Source organism: Pinus tabuliformis, chromosome 4_1 (assembly GCF_031772625.1).
Source record: "Pinus tabuliformis cultivar Carrire ecotype Pingquan chromosome 4_1, CPIR1, whole genome shotgun sequence".
NCBI lineage: Eukaryota > Viridiplantae > Streptophyta > Pinopsida > Pinales > Pinaceae > Pinus > Pinus tabuliformis.
This window is the reverse complement of record NC_142303.1, coordinates 82,200,370-82,223,462: the sequence shown is the minus strand read 5'-3', so window position 1 is coordinate 82,223,462 and position 23,093 is coordinate 82,200,370. Positions and strand designations below refer to the sequence as shown.

Below are 23,093 nucleotides of genomic sequence, written 5' to 3'. Positions count from 1 at the left end.
TCAATAAAGCTTGAGGGTTGGTGGCTAAGTGTTGATGGTCCGATATCAATGCAGTGGGATCCCCTGGCTCTGCTCTAATCAGCAGTGGCTCATGTAACTCTCGGTTTATGACCTCTTTGACCTCTGCTGCTCTCTTTTCTTCATGGTTCAACCATGAGGCAAATGCCATCAACTGCATATCTCCTACGACTGTGTTGGGATCCCATGAAGTCACATTAGGAAGGGCCAAATTATGGAGATAGAACTTTGATAGCTTGGCCTTGTCCTCTGATGAACTGCTATTGCATAACTCTGTGAACTGCTGGGGGTCTTGGATTTGGGAGATACCCCTCTATGCCAATGCATTAATTTGGAATTGCAGCCACTGGTCCTGTAGGTATAGGCCATAAGATTTGGCCGGTTGTCTACATTGTAGATCATCCATGGCCCAACTGGCCATGCAGGCCAGTTGTGCCTCTTTTTGCTGCAACTGCTGTTTGAGAGCTTGTATCTCGATTTGTGCTTGTAGTTCCCTTTCCTGTAGATGCGAGGTTAGCTCCCCAAGACCAACTTGCAGTCCTTCTTTGCCTTGAGGTTCTGCTGTAGTGTCTCCTAATGATGTGCCCCTTTGTTTCCTCTGTTCCTGTAGCTGCAGTTTGAGTTTCTCATTCTCTTCCTGTAGGAATACTCGCTGGCAGTTTCCCACGTGTTTGGCCATAGCTAATTCTCTTCGTGCCTCCTTGAGTTGTTCCTCCAAGGGGCCTATATCTACCACTCCTTTTGATTTAGCTATCTTCATCCACGTGTGGGTTCTCACTCTTTCTTCCTCCAACGCAACGAAAAGCGGCACTGTGAATTTCTGTGGAATAATTTTTCCAGCCTCCAAAAAGTTATAATACGATCTCAAGCTTGGCTGGGGACTAGGTTCCAGAATATGCTCCACCTCTTCTTCCCTCGGTGGCTCTACTCCGTCTTCCCTAAGTGGTGATGTGGCTGCCTCCCCCTCCATTCTTTCGGTCTCCTTGAGCCTGGCCAATGTTTCCTGTAGAACGGCCTCAGCATCCTGTAGCGGGGTTTTTGAAGCCAACCTGTCCATTCTCTCCTTCCAGGCAGTTGTCTTCGGGCTCCCCCGCTCATAAGTGACTGATATTTTTGAGGGGGACCTCTCCCTTAGCGAGGTAGGGGTGTCTTCTATGGTAATTGGGCTGCTGGATGGAGGTTGGGGCCTGCCTATTTTGATTCTCACACTTCTCCTGGCTTTGAAATACAGAGGGATCTCCCTCTTTCGTTTTTCCTTCGGCTTGGGAGGGGTACTAAGGGTGGCCAGCACGGCTGCTGCCTCCCTTGCAAGGATTTCGGCTGTCTTCTCCTTCTGTTTTCCTTTCTCAGGACTTCCTGTAGAAAGCCCTGTAGCGGCTGATTTCTGGCTTCCTGTAGAATTCGTTTTTGATTTTCCTGTAGAAACAGGGAGCACTGTTTTAGCCTGTTTGGCTGAGGGTGCTTTGTCTTTTGACTTTGCTGAGGCTGCTTTTGAGGTGCCTTCACTGACGTGGACTTGTTCAGTCCTTTCCACCCTACTCTGTAACCTTTTCTCCCTGGGTGTCAATGTGGGTTTGTCATCCTCTGTTTCGGCAACCTGGTGTTTCTCTTTTTTCTCCTTTTGTTCTTTCTTTGGTGCTTTGGCCATGGTTTCTTGGCCTTTTCCTTTCTTCTCTATTTGTATTGGTTCCTTCTCCTCGCTGTTGGAGGAGGTGAGCTCCTCGGCCAACATTTTGATGTCACCATCCTTAGTCAAATTTCGAAAGGCTTCCCACGAGAGAGGGACGGTGTATGTGTGGAGTGCATCCTCCACGAGGAGCTTAATGAGCCCATGATGGGCTACCTGGTCTGGCGTGCCCTCTCGTAATTTGGTGGCACATTCAGTCATGGACTGCAGGAGGAAGTAAGGAATACTTAGCTTGTTTTCTGAAGGTAGGTCCATTTGGTGCCTAAGTTCTGTGAGCAGCCGGAAATGGTACCCATATACGATGCTGAATCGTCCTTCGCACGTGATATATTTCATAATTTGGAGGCTGACCTCACTCCAGAGCGGCTGTAGGCTAGCTCTGCGAACCCCGTTCTTATCCTTTGAGAATTGCTCCTCCGGCAGAAAGAACTCTTTTTTAGCCTTCTGGCCTAGTTTTCTCTCCTCCTTATCCCACGGTACCCCCATTGGGAGATCAGTGACTCTGCTGATGAACTGTGGGGTGAGTCTGAGATTCAAACCTCTGAAATTGACAATGGCCAGCGTTTTTGATTTTGGCTTCAAAGCTCGCAGGAATTCCTTTGCCACCTCATCATCGTAACCTTGAAGCTTGTCGCAGAATGACATCCATCGTGCACGAGAAAACAGGTCTACCACCTCAGGGTTTTCCCGTAGCTTCTTTGAGTCTGTCAGTTCTTTCCTAATGAACCCACCCGGCATGGTGAAAGCTTGTTGTGTTAGCCAGAGGTGGCTGGCGCATATCAAAAGTTGAGCCTTTGGGATTTCCTTAGACAGAGCGCAGAATTACGCCTCTGTCAAGCACATAGTCCGTGAATTCTCGGCTATCTATAGGTGAGCCTTGACAGGGGCTCAATTACGAACCAAATCCTGTAGAAAACCCCGCATATACACTACGACGACAATTATCATGCAGAAGGAGGACGAAACTTGCAAATTTATGCGCAGACTGTAGTTCTACTTTTTTAGGACGTCGACTTCGCCACCCTTCAAACCAATTGCATGGGAGGACCAGGTTCAGGCTTACCTCTTCCAATTCGCCACCTTTGACGTGAATAGATTGATTTCCTCCGTAGCGGTGAGCTTCCTGTAGCGCAGCTTCCTGTAGAAGTCGCGCACGGGTTCTGGAGAGCGCGTCAGTGGTTCTGGGCCTTCTGTGCAACCACCAGACGTTTGAACAAGCCGAGGACTCGGAGTAACAGGCTTCAGGGAATTTCGGACGCTTACTCGACTGCAAAGCGGTTGATGATAAATGAGTGGAGTGCCATACACGATCTAGCCGGTGGATTTGAATCCCTGCGGAACTCGTGGCGCGGGGGTGAGCTGTCCCTGCCGGACCATTGGACGACGTCACCTATTATCATTCCACTGTAAGTCTGCCTGACCACCGCATCATTCCCTGCATATCTACCACCGCAATTTCTGTTAGATCGCCGCTTCTCCCTGACTGGACGCTTCCCACGTGTCCATTTCTTGTTTTGCTTGACATAACCAACACTTTCTGAATCTGACGAGACCATCGGACTGGTCGTGGTGGCCAGTTGAATGGCTACCCGACTGGCTCAACCCATTCATTTTCATACTCACATACATTTTAGAGCATTGTTCATGTAATTTGACGAAAAAGGGTGAGGCACTTACCTGTGCGGCCGCAATGTTATTTTCAAGCTTCAGGACGAGGGTGACGGATCCGCTTGCTGCTGCTTTATGCACAGGCACGGGGGTTCCTTCTTGCCGACTGCTGTTGGTTACGAGACTTGTTACCTGGCTGCGGATGGTGCATGTGCCCGCTCTATGTGTTGCAGGTGCCTTCATGGTGTACGCTCTAGCTGGATGAACTGCTACAGGATTCCTGTAGGATATCCTGTAGCCGTTTCTCCTCCTCGGGTGCATGCCGAAACGATGGAGACAGTGGCATCACGGTCATGGTCGCAGGGTCCTCGGATGGCTTTGATAAATGGCGCATGGGGCCTCTGCATCTTTTATTCCATTTGAGAATTGTTTCTTCTGAGAATCCAACGTTCTGATTTGACTGTGCAGGTATTTCCATTGCATGGCAACAGGGGTGGTAGAAGGAGGCGACAGCAGTGGGTGGTGGAGAAAAACATCGGCTTGCATGCCTCCGTATTGGACCTCGGGCTCAAATCCTCCCACACAGGCGGTCCTGGGCCGTCCAAAGATTCTACAGGAAGTTTCCTGTAGAAATACAGAACTTCTTGTAGAAAGTCCTGTAGCTTCCTGTAGAAGGCTAAACTGTGATCAAATCATGCCCAGACCTTGGAAGAGATGAGTGTTTCTGGAGGGAGTGCTGGTGAGGTCACTTGGTAGCATAGTAGGGACCCTTGTCCTTGAGCTGAGGGACCTCTTTTCCTGCATGGAATACCTGCAACCTGCATGAATTGTCAAATCTTGAACCTATTTTCCCTGTTTCTTTGTTCGTTTTTTTCTTCTTTTTTCCTCTTTTTTTTTTTTTTTTTTTTTTGAAGGACAACAGGGGTGCCTCCGTGAGGTTTTCACCCTTACCATTTGCCTTGAGCGCCTCAGAGAGGTTTTCACCCAAGGGTCTTTTTTCAAACATTTTCAGAAAGACAGCAGGGACGCCTCAATGAGGTTTTCACCCCTACCATCTGCCTTGGGAGCCTCAGAAAGGTTTTCACCCAAGGATCTTTATTATTATTATATATATATATATATATATATATATATATAGATATATATATAGATATATATATATATATATATATATATATATATATATATATATATAGATAGATATATATATAGATATAGATCTATATTTTTTTTATTTTATTTTTTTTAGATGTTCAGGGTATGCCCAAAACAGAGGCAGAACCCTTCTCTATGACCAGCACTGATTTTTCCACAGTTTTGATGAATTCTTGCCTTGAAAGAGGTTTTCTGTAGATCTTTAGTCGATGCCCATTGACGAGCATGGGGATGGCCTCCTCATCAATGGTCCGAATAAGAACAGACCCATTGTCATTACATTTTTCCACTGCATATGGTCCCACCCATCTGGTTCTCAGCTTCCCCTTGAAATCCTTATGCCTGGAGTTGTACAACAGCACCCAATCTCCCGGCTGAAATTGCTTGTCATTGAGGTGTTGGTCATGCCATACCTTCCTCTGAAGTTGAACCACTTCTGAGTGGAGAAGGGCCTGCATTCGGTGCTCGTCCAATCCATTCAACTGCAATAACCTTTCTTGTTTGGCATGGCTGAGATCCAGGTCCAGCTGAGCTGCCATCCTCAAGGTGTTGTACTCGAACTTAATTGACAGCAAAGCTCTCTTCCCATAGACCAGCTCATAAGGTGTGAAGCCGGTTGTGGTCTTCCAAGTGGTGTTGTAAGCCAATGTGGCCTCAACCAGGCGATCTGTCCAATCTTTTCTGCTGCTGCTCACCACCTTAGTCAAGATCCCTTCCAATGCTCTATTGGTGACTTCCACCTGCCCATTTGCTTAAGGATGATTGGGGGTGGAAGTCCTATGCTTGATTTTGTGATGAGCGAGTAGGTATTCAATTAAGTTGGAGGTGAACTGGCTTCCTTGATCGGTGACTAGCTCTCTTGGGTAGCCAAATTTGTAGAAGATGTTTTCTCTTAAGAACTCAGCCACCTTTTCTTCTGTCGCTGCTTTGATTGCCTTGGTTTCTGCCCACTTTGTCAGGTAGTCTGTGCACACAATGATGTAAGACCTTTGCCTTGAAGGAGGATTGATTGGACCCACAAAATCCATACCCCACTTCTCAAATGGCTCAAGAGTCACTTGAGGTTGGAGAGGCATTTCGTCCCTTGGAGTCGGTTTCCCCATCCTTTGGCATCGGTCACATTGGCTGATATACCTTCTGACATCTTGATGAAGCGTGGGCCAACAGTAGCATGCCTGTAGGATTTTGAAGGCAGTCCTTTTGGCTGCAAAATGTCCTCCACAAGGCCCGTCATGGCAGGTTAGGAGGATATCAAAGACTTCCTCCTCCCTTACACAACGCCTTAGGATCTGATCGGGGCCAAGCTTGAACAGGTTGCCCCCGATCCAAGTGAATGAGGCACTCTTTCTTACGATTCTGCTCTTCTCTCTTGAGGATAGGTGCGGAGGGAACTGTGCTGAGACAAGGTAGTTTGCTATATCAGAAAACCATGGAGAGAGTACTGAGATAGCAAACAGATGTTCATCTGGCATCTGGTCATCCATTGTTCCATCCTCACCTGCAGGTAAATCCAATCTAGACAAAAAGTCATCAACAACATTTTCTTTACCTGGTTTGTCAACGATAGTCAAATCAAACTGCTGCAACAAAAGTAACCATCTAATAATACGAGCATTCACATTTGGTTTATTCATTAAATATCTAATTGCAGCATGATCAGTATGTACGAATGTTTGATAGCCAGTGATATAATGTCGGAACTTGTTCAGTGCATGGACCACGGCCAAGAATTCTTTCTCAGTTACAGTATAATTCAGTTCTGCCTTGGATAAGTTTTTGCTGACAAAGTATATGGCGTATGGAAGTTTTTGTTCAACTTGTCCTAAGGCTGCCCCTATGGCTTTGTTCGAGGCATCAGTGTGGATGTGGAAAGGTAGGGCCCAATTTGGACCTCTCAAGATTGGGGCAGACACCAACTTATCCTTTAACTCATTCAGAGCCTTCTGACAATCGTCAGTCCATTTAAACTCAACATCTTTTGCCAAGAGGCTAAACAATGGCGAGGCTAGCTTACTGAAGTCTTTAATGAATCTCCTATAATACCCTGCTAAACCTAAGAAACTTCGAACATCTCTTACCTTCTGAGGAGGTGGAACCTTCTTGATGAGAGCAATTTTGTTAGGATCCACCTGTAACCCTTGGCGAGAAATGGTATGTCCTAGCACGGTCCCTTCAGTCATCAAGAATTCACACTTTTCAGGACTAAGGGACAGGTTCATCTCAATGCACTTGGTTAGGACTTTTCCCAGATTGGACAATGCTTCCTAGAAGTTGGACCCATAAGGAGTGAAGTCGTCCATATAGATTTCCACCGAATCATGGACCAGCTCAGAAAAGATGCTCAAGACGGCTCTCTGGAAGGTGGCAGGAGCATTGCATAGTCCAAAGGGAAGAACTCGGTAAGCAAAGGTACCCCAAGGACAAGTGAAGGTGGTCTTATCTTGGTCTTCCGGGCTAATTTGGATCTGGTTATACCCGCTAAACCCATCTAGGAAAGAGAAAAACTTCTTTCCTGCCAGTCCATCCAACACTTGATCTATGAAGGGTAGAGGAAAGTGGTCTTTCTTGGTGGCTTTGTTCAGTTCTCGGTTGTCCACACAGATTCTCCACTTCCTGTTTTTCTTGGGAACCAACACCAGAGGGGACACCCATTCGCTATCCGAGATGGGGTAAATGAATTCGGCATCCAACTGTTTTTGCAATTCTTCCTTGACGATGTCCTTAAGGGCTGGATTCATTCTCCTTTGGGGTTGCCTAACCGGTTTACAATATTCTTTGATGTAGATGTGATGGGTACAGACCGAAGGATGGACTCCTTTCATCTCCTTATAGCTCCAAGCAAAAGCATCTAGATGACTGGCCAACAGACTACACAGCTCCTTTTCCTGGGAAGGAGATAGGGAGGAGCTGATCTTTAACGTTCTCTCGGGGCCGAACTCCACATTTTTGACTCTGGGAGCGACTGGGTTGGTCACACAAAGGTCCACTAAGGTGCTGGCCTAGGCATCCTCCACCAATTCCTCTAAGGACAATGCACTGGGAGGTGGATTCTGAATCAAGGTCTCAATCAAATCATCCTCGGTTGGGGGGCCTCCCCTAGTGGTGTCTAGGGTGCACAAGGGTGCTAAGTACACCTCATCCTCTTCTCCTTCCTCCAACCAAAGTGGTAATTCATGCTCTAATAAGGGTTGGGCAGGAGGGTACAGGACTAGCTGCTTGGACATAGGACCATTTTTGATGGTCATGCTTCCTGCACGGCAGCTTATGTAAGCATCTGCAGTGGCTAACCAAGGCCTTCCCAAAATAAGGGGGTATCCAGTAAGCTTTTCCTTTGGTTGCAGAACCAAGAAGTCTGCAGGGTACTCCCAAGAGTCAACAGAGACCAAGACATCCTCTACAATCCCTTCGGGAGTCACGGTGGAGTGATCTGCTAGTTGCAGGACTGTCGAGGTCTTTCTCAAGGAACCCTAAAGGTTGAGTTTGAGCATGGTATCTATGGTCATCACGTTAATGGCAGCCCCCAGATCAATCAATGTGTGTGGTATGATGGTGCCATTGATGTGGACATCAACTACAGGACTCCCAGGATCCAAATACTTTGGGCAGATTACTTGCCCTAACATAAGATCAGACAGTTGTCCTATGACATTGATGGTTGAAGCGTCTCTTTTTCACCTGCCTGGGTGTCTGAAACACTTTTCCTTAACCAGTTTGTTGTATATCGATACATCTTTGATGGCTTGGAGAAGTGGTATTCTCACACACAACTGTTTGAGTTCTCCCAGAAGCTCATCCTCCTCTCGGTTGGGTTGTGTGGTGGCCGTTAGTCTCTCAGGAAAGGGTGGAATGCCTTTTGGTTCACTTTCTTGTTTATCTTCCTCATCCTCTGGGGGAGGAGGTTGGCGATCTGGAAGAGTCTTTCCAGATCGCAGGTTGATCTCCTGGATCTCCACAGCATAGGTAGGGCATGATGTTTCCCCAGTATATACCTGCTGGGCCTGTCGGTTGTTGGGGTTCGGGTTCGGTTGAGCAGGCATTTGGGGTTGCCTTGGAGGAGCAGGAGGTAATGGTTGTGGTTGAGCTGGTGGTGGAGGAAAAATGGCGGGAGGAGTATTGTACTGGGGCCTCCACCCCGGTTGAGGTGCATTCCACTGAGGCTGTGGCTGGGCATGTGAGTGAAACAAATGAGTAGTGGGCTGAGTATGGCACTGAGGCGGGTAAGACCATGGAGGAGGCACAGACCAGGAAGGATGAGCAGGGGGACCCCAGGAAGGCATAGGAGCAGATTGGTTGGGGCTATAATAAGCTTGGGGTGTCCCTTGCATCCCTTGTTGGTAAGGTCTGGGTCCATGTGGCCTCCTTTGGTTGAGGAAATAGAGAGGTTCAGTGGGCGCTTCTATCCCTTGGTACATGGCTTTAAGCCCAGGTAAGGTTGGACATTGGTTTTTGGGGTGGTCCTCCTCACAAACAAAACATACCTCAACCGAATGTAAGGGGCACTCGTTCTTAGGGTGCTTCCTTGTACACCTAGGGCAGAAGATAGCCAAAGCCCTCTCAGCTTCCTCTTTCTTCTGCTGGATTTGGAATGTATCAAGTTGCATGGCGATGGTCTGTCTCACCTCACTCTTGAGGTCCTCTAATTGATTTGCAAACTCATGTTTGGAGAAAGGAATACTAGCTAAGAGGAGGTTTCCTCTACCTCTTTTCCGGGCTGCCCTAGAATGGTTTCTAAACACAGTCTTTATATCCTCATAAGGTAGTTGGTAAATATCTCCTCCAGCTAGCATGTGAAGGGTATCTAAGAGGTCTTCAGGGACTCCTCGGAGCAGGACCAACTTGAGAGATTCAGGGTCAAGTGTGCACCTGGCCCGTTTATAGCTAAGTTGGAACCTTTCCTCGTAATCTTCTAAGGACTCATCATTCCCCATGGTCATCCGAAAGATTTCTCCCTTGGCTTCCTTGGATCTATAGTAGTCCCGGTACTTGGTATTGAAAGCTTGCTGCATCTGGGCCCAAGTGGTGATACTGTTCCCAGGTAAGCCCATGAACCAGCGCAATGCTGCATCCTTAAGGGTAGAGGGGAAGAGTTTCAGTTTTTTCTCATCTTCGGTATAGTCATAAGTTCGAAAAAGGATGGCAAACTCAAACAGGAAGGTATCAGGGTCTTCAGTACTCAGTGCATGGAAGTGAGGTAAAGCAGAGGGGCTTATGTTCTTCATTTCCATGTCTCCATTGGTCTCTCGGATGGGGAAGGCACCTTCTATTCTCTCATCTTCTCCCCTATTGTCAGCCATGGCTTCAAATGGAGTGTTCTCTAACTCTTCTTCTGTTATAGGATCTTCGTATATCTCAGGAGGCTCGCCTATAGGTTCTTCTGGATCACTGTCACCAAAGAAGAGAGAAGGGTGACTCAGTGACGTGGTGGGGGTGTTGGGTAAGAATTTGCCTGTTTTATCTCGATTTCTACGAGGCATGAAATGGAAAGACTTTTGATTGCTTTTGTTTTTCTGGTACCTGCAAAACTAAAACAGATTGAACTGCAACTAACTAACTTGTTGAAATGGAAATGCGGAATTGAAATGAAAGCATGAAGGAACTAATCTATTTTGCTCAAATGAAATTGCAGGAGTTGAAATGCTAATCTATGCTTGCAGAAATGAAATTGCAGAATTGAAATGTTAATCTATGAAAGCAGGAAATGTCTATGCTACTTTTTCGGAAAAGAAATTGCAGAATGGAAATGAAATAAACTACTTAGCAGAAGGCGAGAGTAGGAAAATAGAAGAAAAGAAACAATCACCAATACTCTAACGCTTCCCCGGCAACGGCGCCAAAAAGATGGTGGGCTCCAATATTGTAGCAATAATGCTACAACTCCTAGAACTTCCTTCTTTAATTTTATCAACCCGGTAGTTCGTAACAAACTTGGAAGCGACGATGCTGTATGCACAAGTACTAGCTCTTGCTGCAGCTGTCACTTGGTCAGCTGGCACAAGTCCGCTAGGGGCTTAAGCCAACTTCTATGAGCTCTTAGAAGAAGCTTTTTAACTGATGGATGAAAGCTAACTCAAAGGAAGCTAATCTACTTGCGGAAAGAAACTGAAAGCCAAAAAGAAACGCAAACCCTAGTAAACCCTAATTCTACCAGCTAGTCCTACTGATGCAAAGATGGGAATGAAAACTACTGAAAGAGATGCCATTACTTCTATGAAGGTAAGATGCATGTGTCTAGACTACTTCTACCTAAAGAAAACATCTTTTTGTATTTTTGAATAAGTTATTTAGAATTATCATGCATGTGCTTTTAACTGGCTTTTTACTGTGCAGAGGCGGATCACGGAGGAGAAATGCTTGGAAGAGGTCGGGAAGGTTCGGAGAGGGTCTAAGGAGTCCCTGACATCCTTCGAGAGAGTTTCACAAAGTTTGGCTGCCAAGAAACCGCGTTTATGAGCTTCTACAGGAAGTTTGCAGGGGTTCTACAGGATGTTTCAGAATTTGTACAGGATGTTCTACGATTGGATTTTGGATGGTGGGTGAGTGGAAGAGGCTGCGTGGATGGACAGGGAGGTAGGAGAGGGGTTTGTAATGACTTAGTGACAGAGAGATGAGTTGATGAGAGGGTGTGGAAAGCTAGCTTGTCTTGAAGAGGGCAGAGGGAATGGAAGGCCAAAAAGGTAGGATGACGTGGGCAGCAGAGTAGTTGTGAGACGAGGGGTCTAATTTGGCGATGAGAAGTTGGCCTGGACGAAGCTTGGAAGGACGAGAGAGTGAGGGAGATGCACTGCACAGTGTAAATTGAACCAAATCATCCACGTCCTGCACATAATCAACATATTACCAATCTATCCTAACTGTTAATGAAACCAATGAACAGCATCGTTATTTCTGAAGAGAACCATGTATGGTACTGAAGCAAAGAAACATTCCAAGAGGTCTAAGCACATGGATAACTTTTACAAATGAAAATATTGCACCAAAGATTGCATGAGTACGCAAACTAGTGTTTTTGTTGGGTAGCAATGTCTGCAATTCCAGCCCCTAGAAAGAGGTGAAAATGAGAGTGCATGCAACCCTTTTCTGGAACTCTTATCAATTCTAATCTCTTTACTCTATTCTAGACATCTGAAGCAACTCTATCTGCTAACAATGACCTACTTAATCACACCACGAATTCTAACTCAACAAACTGCATTTCAAATGCATGTAAAGAAAACCATATTGCTGAAAGAAAAGATATCAATACAAAAGAAGGAGGCCCTAGGCTCTCAGGTTGGGCCCAACCTCGAGAGCTATGGCTCCTCTAGAAACTCAGAGCTGAGATCAAATCGGAATGCTTCTCATTAAAAAATAATAATCATAAGTCAAGAGGTATGCCAATGATGGCTACAAAAGAGCAAAAACAGAGCTGGTAGCTCGTAGTGCAGAATGTGCAACAGTTTTTCAAAAGTCCTTTTCGAAGGCTGAAGCCTTATCATTTATACATCACGAGGCCCCAAGCTGGCCTCCTAAATCTATGGGACTTGGCTGACCAAACTGGGAGTGAACAGCTGCTTCCACAAAATCTGTTTGGCTGCCTTCTAGATCCGGTTGTGGTGGCTTTTGGAGCTCGGAGTTGGGGGTGAAGATCACGAGGAAGGCTATTTAATGCCGTGGACAACCTTCCTACGAATCCTCAACCCCATCTTGGTTGTCTCCTAGCCCTTATCTGCTCAGTTTTGCTCCAACATGTGTCAAAAAAACCTGAAATGAGCACGTGTTAGCCACCTAGGAATAGTGACTGCCCTTAATCGTACAAATGACATAAACAAACTAAAAAATGATGCATAAGTTATGAAAAATGAAGGATTGAGCAAGGGTGGTTAGGCCAAATGAGCCCAAAATGTTACCAAATTTGGGGCTCATCAGTAACCACAAACCAATCTTTGGACTGCAGGTTCTAGCCCACCTGCAATCAGAGAGGGCTCTCTCTTTATGATTTAGCTTTGTTGATGATGATTTTAGGCTATTTATTGAGTTCAAGGGGTTTTGTTTGAGTTTTGGTGGGAAGGATGAGGCTTTCAAGTAGAGAGGTAATGCATAGTATGATAAGTTCAAACCATTGGGCATGGAGTCATGGAGTAGGACTGCTGGTGCGTTTTCTTGGTCACAAGAGGAAGATGGAGCGAGATAGCTACACATGAAACAACTTTCAAGCTAAATGGAGATGGATTGAAGGCTAAGGAATGAGAGGCAATTAAGAATCTCTTATTCAGCTTAACAGAGGGAAGGTGAATGAGCTCTATCTAGGAGCAGTAAAGAATCCCTAGATAACTGTCAAACATGGGTGAATTAGGAGAAATATGAGCCAAAGGGAATTCATATTCATTACCAATTCAGAGGAAAACATAAAGAAACAGTAGAAATTGAGCATCGAGTGCAGTCAAGCAAGTTCTAAGCTAATCTTTTTATCTGCTATTTAGATGGCGACATATGTATGATATGAGCATATATCAATGGAAAACAGAGGTAGAAATCACTTATTGAGTCGTGTTGTAGCACAAGAATTCCATATTCATTATTCAAAACATTAATAACACAGCAGACAGTTCATCCTCCAAGCTTTTCAGCAGTCTTTGATTAAAGAAAACATCAAGTATACAGAGCGAGTCTCTAGTGGAGCAACTCAACCAACCAACCCTCTAAACAGTAAATTAGGGTGGTTTTATAAGCAAAATATCTACAAGAATCAGATCTGAGACAAATCTGATGCAATAAGTGTCTTTAACCTAACATATGCTTGAAATAAATGCCAAAATATCTATCTAATGCTGCACCGGGGGCAGCCGCCTCAAAAATGAGTAACTATGATGTCTTTAGAGCCCTGTGCCGGCATTTGGTCATAACTGTGCTTTGGGTTTTGATCCCCTGCTCTTGAGTGGTTCTGATGTGCATTAACTGTGATTTGAGAGCCTTAAATGGTTTCACCGCTTTGTTTGACTTTGCTTGGGGGCTCTCAATGTCTGCCTGCTTTGGAAATACGGATTTCCACCAAAAATACTAATTGATAGTCTTCGTCGCTTCCTCTGATACACTTTCACTGAACCTGGGCTCTTTAATGTCTTCTGAATGCTTTAAATTGTCTCATCGACATTTTATGGCTGCTATTTGGCCCTCTGTTGCCTTTAGAATTGTCTTTGCCCCTTTTCCGAACCCATGTGAAGAAATTCATGTCCATTTGCAAATTTCAGGCCTGCCGGTAGCCGAGCCATGAGAGGGCTTCCATTTTGGACTATTTCCCTTAGCGATTCGCGATTAGCATCAAAAACTGCCTCGGTTTTTCGTTTCGGGCATCCGTTACTGCAGATTTCGCGCTTCGCGCCCTTTTCGACGATGACGTCAGCATGACGTCAGCGGTGGGTCCCAGTACGGTGGTGACGTGGCAGGGTGATGTCAGCAGGGTGACGTCAGCAATACGGCTGGGTGAAGTGGCGGTACGGTAGGGGTGATGATGTGGAAGTACGATGGCAACGACGTGGCAATGACGTGGCATAGGACACGGTGGCAGGAGGTCGACGCAAGTTGATGACGTCACGAAGACGTGGCACTGACGTCATTCGGCGGAGGCGGTATCCGGTTTCCTCCCGCACCGCTTTTCCGCGTAGGTGGTATTGGGGGAGGGGCCTCCGAACACATCGGGAGGCTGACACGTGGCGGGGGTACGACGGGGAAACCGCCCATCCCCCTGACGTTAACCTCTGGCGGATCGGCATATGAAAACACCCGCCCACCGTTGGATCTGAAGCGCTGGGCATCGAACAGCTGGCGGGTGGATTGGGGTAGAGCGCAACTTTGGAGTGGGGCCCGCGCGAATTTTAAAATAATATTATGCCACGAGGGTTCAAAACTTTAGAAAATGGGGGTTTTATGTGTTATGCGGGTTAGGTTTAAGCGGGGGGGGAACGATAATTTAATGTTTAATAAAACATTTAAACATTAACTTTGGGAAAATGACTGCGGAGGGGTAGAATTATGAGGTTTTGATGGGTGAGGGATTAGGTATAGGTTATTTTCCTAACCAGAGGTTTAGACCAATCCCAGAGTTATGACACGGATGGGTTCATAATAGTCCTAGGTGGACTATTATATCCCAGAACTGTATGTACATAGCTATAGTGCTATAGGGTGGGATATGTAATATTTTTGGGGTTTTTATATAGTTTTTTGTGTAATAGGGGATAAGGAGATGATCTAGGGAGCTAGATAGTAGAGTTAGGAGTTAATATGAATTTGTGAGGTGAAGTGTAGGGGAGAGGCTAAGTTTGTGAGCTGAAACTTAGACATAGGAAGTGAATGGACTGTGGATACATGATTTTACACAAGAAATGTGGCTTCTTTTCACTGAAGAAAGTCAAAGCTTGACTTGGTGCTTTACAAAAATGAAGTGATAACAGGACTGGTTGGGCAAATCCCAAGGTGTTCAAGGGGATGTTAGTGAGTGATTTTGGGGATGAGAAGAACGGGGAGTTAGACATGCCTCGCTTGAGCTCCTCCAAAGGGGAATTGCCTTGCACTTGTGATCTGAATAGATATAACACTTGAAAACATGAAATGGATCACACAGCTTGATTCTGCAACCACAAAAATACTTACCCAACCTACTTACCTAGCATTTTTTCTTCTTTTTGCATGGGTGCACTTGGACTTGCAGACCCTGATTATCGTTTTTTTTTTTTTTTTTGTTGTCCTCCTATCTAAATCTACACTTATTTCTTCCAAGGGCTCAGATTAAGCAGTTGGGCTCCTTTGTTTCTCTACCTATCTACAAATCTGCCAAGATTAAACTGTTTGGACAGATTTTCATTCTCTACATTCTAGAACAAGAAATTGAAACCTAGGGAAGCCAAGATTAAGCTGTTTGGCCTTCCCTTAACAGAAAATTCTTCGAAAAGGAATAACTCATCAAAATTGGAATACAGCAGTGGCATTTAGACTGGCACACTTTCATGGCCTCTTCTTTGGCCTCTTTTGGAAATATGGAGCAGTGCAGCATGCAAAGTATAACATATTTGGCACTTGCAACTGTCAATCATGAAATATGAACACCTATTGCAATAGGAGGCTAACATATAGCATATATAGTGCACGCATGCTTCACAAGTTTTACGAAACCCCCGGGTTGACAATTAAATGATAGGTAATTAATTTGCCTCAACAGAGGCTCTATATTGATCTCAGGTGGGTCATTGCATATGTTATCATCTGCATGTTGATGAAGCAATGGATTTGAATTATTCGAGTGGAAATAGAACTAATTAATCTTTATGGCATGCTTGTAAATGTTTCCACAGATAGACCATGGACATTCACACATTATAAAATCCGTGTGATACTAGGTGACAAGGTATTTTTTACCTTGATCTATCTGACTTCTCACCCAATAAGCACGGGTTATGCTCTCATGAGGACAACAATCAATATCTGTAGGAATTTACAGGGTAAGTTCCTCAGAAAGAATACCAAAAGGACACCGCTCACAACCAGATCTCAAATCAATACACCAGTATTTTTGACGTGGTTAAAACCCTCAGAGTGCAAGGAGGGAAACAGTCCACGGCCTGTCCCAACGTGGGTACAGACAATTTATTAATCAAAGAATGAAAATTTACATAAGCTTCTCTCATGCACGGATTCCCCGAACAATGACCCTCCATGCGCTTTAAATAGAACTCATGGACCAATCGGGTGTCAAGCCACGGATCAAGTGTCGGTAATACCGAGGTGAGAGTGAACCGTCGGATCACTACATATCGTGACCGTCGGATTGTAAGTTACAAAATGTACAACGGTAAAGAAACACACTTTACCTAACTCTAACCTAACTCTATGCTAGACCAAGTTGAACTTAACTATATCCTATGTGTCGGAATATCCTAACATCCCCCCTTAAGAACAACTTGGGATAGGATTGAAGGATTTACAAATATGACACAATAGGAGAAGGAAGGAGGCACTAGAGCCTATCCCCCCTTAGTGACAACTTCCTGAACTCCAAGCATATATCGAAGTTTAGTGAACTTCGCCTCTGTGAGAGCCTTTGTGAAGATGTCTGCAACCTGATCATCCGTTGGACAATATTGCACTTCAAGAACATGGTCATGAATGAGCTTTCTGATGAAGTGCATGTGTAGTTCAATGTGTTTGCTGCGCTGATGCTGGACTGGATCTTTGCATAGCTGAATGGCACTTTGATTATCACACCAAAGTGTGGTTGGATGCTGCTGCTCAAAGCCAAATTCTGATAGGATCTGACGAAGCCACAAGGCTTCCTTACTAGCTTCCACGGCACCACGATACTCTGCTTCTGCTGACGAAAGAGAAATGGCAGCCTGTTTCTTACAAGCCCATGTAATAGGTCCTGAACCAAGAGTGAAGACATAACCGGCAGTAGACTTCCGATCATCAAGGTCACCAGCCCAATCAGAATCAGTGAAACCAACTAACAGAGGAGTTGCTTTGGCACTGTAATGAATCCCAAACTGTACTGTACCTCGAACATAACGAAGTATTCTTTTAGCTGCTTTCCAATGACTTTCACGGGGGTTTTGCATAAAACGAGCAACAAGGCCAACAGCAAAGGAAAGATCAGGACGAGTATGGGTTAAATACAAGAGTTTTCCGACAAGTTGACGGTATAAGGTAGCATCAACTTCAGGAGAAGTACAAGAGACTGAAAGTTTGACTCCAGACTGAAAGGGAGAAGGGGCTGGCTTACAGTCTTCCATGTGAAAATGACGAAGAATATCACAAGCATACTTGGACTGGGAAAGGAAAATACCTTCTTGGGATTGCAAGACTTGAAGACCGAGAAAATAGTGTAAGTGTCCTAAGTCTGTCATTTCAAATTTCTTTTTAAGGCTGGACTTCACATGGTTTATAAGGTTGGGATCACTACCAGTAAGAATAAGATCATCAACATAAAGAACAAGGATGATAAGAGAGTTGCCCACTTTCTTGGTGTAGACAGTATTGTCAGAATGACACCTAGAAAAGCCAGATTCTAAAAGAAAGCTATCCATTTTGGCATACCAAGCCCGAGGAGCTTGTTTGAGGCCATAAAGGGATTTCTTAAGTCGACAAACGAGGCTGGAGTCTGTTTGTATGAAGCCAATGGGTTGTTCCATATAGATTTCTTCCTGCAAGTCCCCATGCAAGAAGGCAGATTTAACATCCATTTGATGGACTTCCCATTTTAAAGAGGCAGCAAGGGAAAGAACAAGGCGGATAGAGTTCATTTTGGCAACTGGAGAGAAGGTTTCAGTGTAGTCAATGCCTTCAACCTGTGAAAAGCCCTTAGCAACTAGACGAGCCTTATGTTTATCAACTTTCCCATCTGGTCCATACTTGGTTCTGTAAACCCATTTGCATCTAACAAGTTTGCGTCCCTTTGGTAGAGGAACAAGATCCCATGTATCATTTGTCATCAATGAATGATATTCTTCATTCATAGCTGCTTCCCAATGTGGATGGCCTGAAGCTTCTGCAAAAGTGTCAGGATCATGATTTACTGGAGCTTGAGCCAGTAAAGAAGAGGCTCTTTCAAACTGAGAACGTGTACGTCGATGATCTGTAGGATCACCGGCAAGATCACCTGCTGCATCCCGAGTAGCACGGACCCATCTTGGAAGTTGAGGATCCTGAGAAGGTGGGGGAGGATTATCATCCTCGCTTTCATCATCAGAAGAAGAAATGTTTTCAAAGATAGAAGAGATAGGAAGAGGTGGCACATCCGCCGGACTAGGCTCGCAGGCCGATTTATTTTCATCAAATTTTACATCTCTTCTAATGATAACATTTTTGGACTTAAATGGAATAAGTCTATAACCTTTTACATCTTCAGAATATCCAACAAAAGTACATTTCTCACTCTTAGGTTCTAAAGCTTTATGCTTTTCATCTGGAATATGGGCCCATGCTTCACTTCCAAACACACGAAAGTGACTTACATCTGGTTTAATGGAACTCCAAGCTTCTTCTGGAGTGATATTCTCTAGAACCTTAGTAGGAGTGCGATTGATTATATAATTTGCACAATTAATTGCTTCGGCCCAAAAACTAAGACTGAGTCCTTTAGATTGCAGCATACAATTAGCCATTTCCTTTAAGGTGCGATTTTTCCTTTCAGCTACACCATTTTGTTGTGGAGTGTATGGAACAGTATGTTGCATTTGAATTCCATTTTCGGTGCAAAAGTTGATGAATGCGTTTTTAACATATTCTCCACCATTATCAGTTCTTAGCTTAAGAATTTGATGTCCAGATTGTTTTTCAACAAATGCTTTGAAGGCCAAAAAAGTGCTAAATACTTCGCTCTTGAGTTTTAAGAAGTATACCCAAGTGCGTCTAGAGAAATCATCAATGAAAGTTAAGAAGTACTTGCAGCCAGAGAATGAAGCAACAGGAAGAGGACCACATAAATCACTGTGCACAAGCTGTAAAGGGGCTGAGGCGTGCCAAGAGGCACGTTTGTCAAAACTGTCCCGATGATGTTTTCCGAGTACACATCCGGAACAAACACCATCTTTGCAAGATACCATAGGAAGACCTGTCACCATATTTTCTTTACATAGATGCTTAAGGGAGCGATAGTTTAAGTGACCAAACCGCTCATGCCAAAGTTTGCTCACTTCATCATTATGAGCAACAAACACTGAGGGAAGATGGGATGACCCAAAGTTGTGAAACTTATACAACCTTTTGGAATCATCAGCAAGACCAGTAGCTAGAATCTGTTTAGGATCTTTTAGATCCTTGATTACAACATCATGAGGTGAAAATTCAACAATTTTACCTTCACCTGAATGAGTTATCTGATAGACAGATAGAAGGTTGCAGGATAAGTTTGGAACACATAATACATCATTGAACTGACCATTGTCTAGATGAACAGTTCCAGTCCCTACAACATTAAGAGATCTATCATCACCAACATATATATTTTTGGTGTTACAATCATTTAAAGAAGAAAACATGGCTTGGTTTTTGGCCATGTGACAAGAGGCTCCAGAATCAATGAGCCACTCATGAGAATGAGAAGAAGAAGAAGATACATTTAATGCATAACCAGACTGAGATGATTGACGATGACATGCAGAAAGTGACGTTCCGGAAGTTGAAGTTGAAGTAGGCTCCAGATGGATGTTATGTTTCTTCATTGCGGCTTCCAAGGCTTCCATCTTCTTAAAGCATTTAGATTCTAAGTGGCCATCTCGATTACAAAAGTTACAATGTCTGTCAGTCCTCTTCCATTTGTTTTTATTGGTCTTGTCATTTTGCTGAAATGATCTTTCATCTTGAGGCTGAGTTGGTTTAGGACCATTCCTTTGAGGATAAGACTTCTTAGGATTCTTTGAATTTGGTTGCTGCTGGGCGGCTAACGCTTTCGAGGAAGAGTTTCCAAGATTAAGAAGACCAAGGTGTAAGAGTTTTTCTTGTTCTCTTATTAAGGAATCACAAAAGGAGTCAAAGGAAGGGGGTTTGTAGTCTTTGCCTTGACAAATGAAAGCTTCCCTTGTAGAATGGAAAGTGGAAACAAATACAGAGTAGGCTGGTCCCAACTTAGTAAGGATGGAATAAATAAGGTTACCATCTTCTTTCTTAACTTTAACACCTTCCAAGAGATATCTAAGGGTCTTGAATTTGGACAAGAAATCTTCAATGCAAGAAAAATTATTAGGATCCAAAGTAAGCAACTCATTCTCAAGTTGATGGGCTCTAATTTCATTTTTAATCCCAAAAACTTTAGCAAGTTTTTCTAATGCTTCATGAGGAGTTTCAATTTCTGCAATGTGGAATCTAAGATCAAGAGAAACAGACATTCCTATCAAACCACGTGCTTGATCTTGTCTATTTTCCCATTTTTCGGCCTTGTCTTCATCTTTGGGTTTCTTCTCTTGGTCTGTGGCTATTCTGAAGAGACCTTTACTTCTAAGTAAATCTCCCATGTAGGCTACCCATTGGAAGTAGTTAGTGCTGTCAAGAATGACTTGGCATGGACTTTCCATTTTTTGAAAAAAAACCTGAAGCTGAAGATGCTGAAAGTAAGTGGTCCAATGGATAGATCTCGAAAAAATAGGCGGTTTTAAAAAAAACGGCTCTGAAAAAGGCTTCCGGATGAAGAAGTTATGGCTTTTTGAAAAAAAATTGTTGACGTTGCCGGCAAAGTGCGCGAATGTGCGGGAATGAAAAAATCCGCCCCCACAAAATGGAGACTTGAACCCAAGACCTCTACTCTCTTAAAAAGTCTTTGAACCAATTGATCTATACAAAATATTTGAGAGAGAGAGAGAGAGAGGGGGGGGGCCTCGATTTGCGTGCTTGCCTTGGGAAGGCTCTTTTCCCCTACAAAACACAAAACACAAAACCCAACACGAATATGCAAAGAAAAACGAACCTTACGGCTCAAAGTTAGCTTTAGCCAAAAAACTAGAATTTTAAAAAAAAATCTCAAAGTTAGCTTTTAACCGAAAAACTAAATATTTTTCTCAATGTTTCTGATTTTCCAAGATCACACTAAGGTGCAGGGAAAAGAGCATACGCATGAGAAAAATCCTTTCTTTCTGTTTCTGATTTGCCCAGATCGCACAGAGTCGCAGGGCAAAGAGCATACGCAGAAATGAAAGGTATAGATCCGGGAAAAAAAAGGCTAAATAAACCGAAACCGAAATAAGCAGAGAGAAAATGACAGTAAACTGCAAAAAAAAAAAAAACACTGTATACCTCCCGATCTGAAAAATGACGCAGCTAGGGCTACCGGAAACCTTTTCGCGTGAAACGAAAGGGGTTCCTCACTGAAACAGATGCTCCGAACGCAACAGAGCAGTCCTCTCGGCCCGAAAGCAGTCAGAAACAGCAGATCTAGGAAACGACAGCCGCATGCAGTTCTACCGGCTTCAGATTTGGATCACCAACGGACGCGGCCCTCAAATAGCTCTGATACCATGTAGGAATTTACAGGGTAAGTTCCTCAGAAAGAATACCAAAAGGACACCGCTCACAACCAGATCTCAAATCAATACACCAGTATTTTTGACGTGGTTAAAACCCTCAGAGTGCAAGGAGGGAAACAGTCCACGGCCTGTCCCAACGTGGGTACAGACAATTTATTAATCAAAGAATGAAAATTTACATAAGCTTCTCTCATGCACGGATTCCCCGAATAATGACCCTCCATGCGCTTTAAATAGAACTCATGGACCAATCGGGTGTCAAGCCACGGATCAAGTGTCGGTAATACCGAGGTGAGAGTGAACCGTCGGATCACTACATATCGTGACCGTCGGATTGTAAGTTACAAAATGTACAACGGTAAAGAAACACACTTTACCTAACTCTAACCTAACTCTATGCTAGACCAAGTTGAACTTAACTATATCCTATGTGTCGGAATATCCTAACCGAAACCATAGGCACGGGTTATGCTCTCATGAGGACAACAATCAATATCCATAATTTTTCTTGCTCGTTCCACTGATTATTCTAGCTGCTTTTCTCTCTTGTAGTTGTTTAGAAATCCTTCTTCTTTTAAGATTTCTCTGAACCGATAACAAGGTTCAACTGTTGTTAGTACCATATACAATAACCAATCCATCCTCCAGGCACATTTTTTCCTTTTATCAGATAGAAATGTTGTTTTTAGGTAACAATGGTATGACTCAACTGAATTATTGGTCTCCCGATTTGCATGAGGAAACTCCCGACAACCTTTCACCCAGATACCTAATTGCAAATAGAACCATGTCAGTCTCACTATATCACCTTTATAGAAGAAAAAAATGCATATAATATGAAAAAATTGTTTACTTACAAATCTTATCTCTAATGACTGAATTCTTGTTGAAATAGTCTAAGAACTTCTCTTCATCTACAACTTTGATAAAAAATTGATTGATTGCATCTTCCACTTCATAATTGAGAGTGTGTTTCATGATGAAACCTAACTCACTGAACATCTCATTGGCTTTTATGGAACTAATGGCCAACCGATTGACATTTTTAACCAAGCCCTTCGTACATGCCAAATGCATAAGATCACATCACAACCTGTGATCCTCCTGCCATATTCAATGCATTTTAGTGTGTTATTTTTAGGAAAAAAATACAAGTTTGGTTATATCATGACAATATTAAAGTTACCTCTAGGCACTGATTTCAACCAGTGCATCATCAACCATGAAAGCATTGAATTTCCAATTAGGATGGGTTTTGAAACACTTACGCATGAGTTTCTCCAGCCATATTGCAATATCATCTAATGTGTTTCGTGATGGCACGACCCATGCAAATGGCGTCCCGCTTTGTTGTTCATCAAATGCCACGAGTGTATACAACTAATATTTTCATATTCAACATTACATAAAGTCAAATACAAGTTATTAATCATTTTGAATGTATACAACTTAAATAAATATAATTAATCAATCAATAGCATCTCACTTACCTCGTATTTATTTGTATTAAATGTTGAATCCATGGTTATTAAGTTATTGTGTGATATTTTGACCATTGTCTTCAACATCCACTTTGTTTGAATCCCTATTATAAAAGGGACCTCCACACCATTGGGCTTTTAGTAAAAGAAAAAATCTTC

At 43.7% G+C, this 23,093-nt stretch overlaps 1 pseudogene; it reads right to left on the bottom strand.

Moving 5' to 3' along the window:
* Positions 1-22,976, bottom strand: part of LOC149174286 (xanthine dehydrogenase 2 pseudogene) — a 41,296-nt pseudogene extending 18,320 nt beyond the window's left edge.
* Positions 22,977-23,093: the final 117 nt, after the last annotated feature.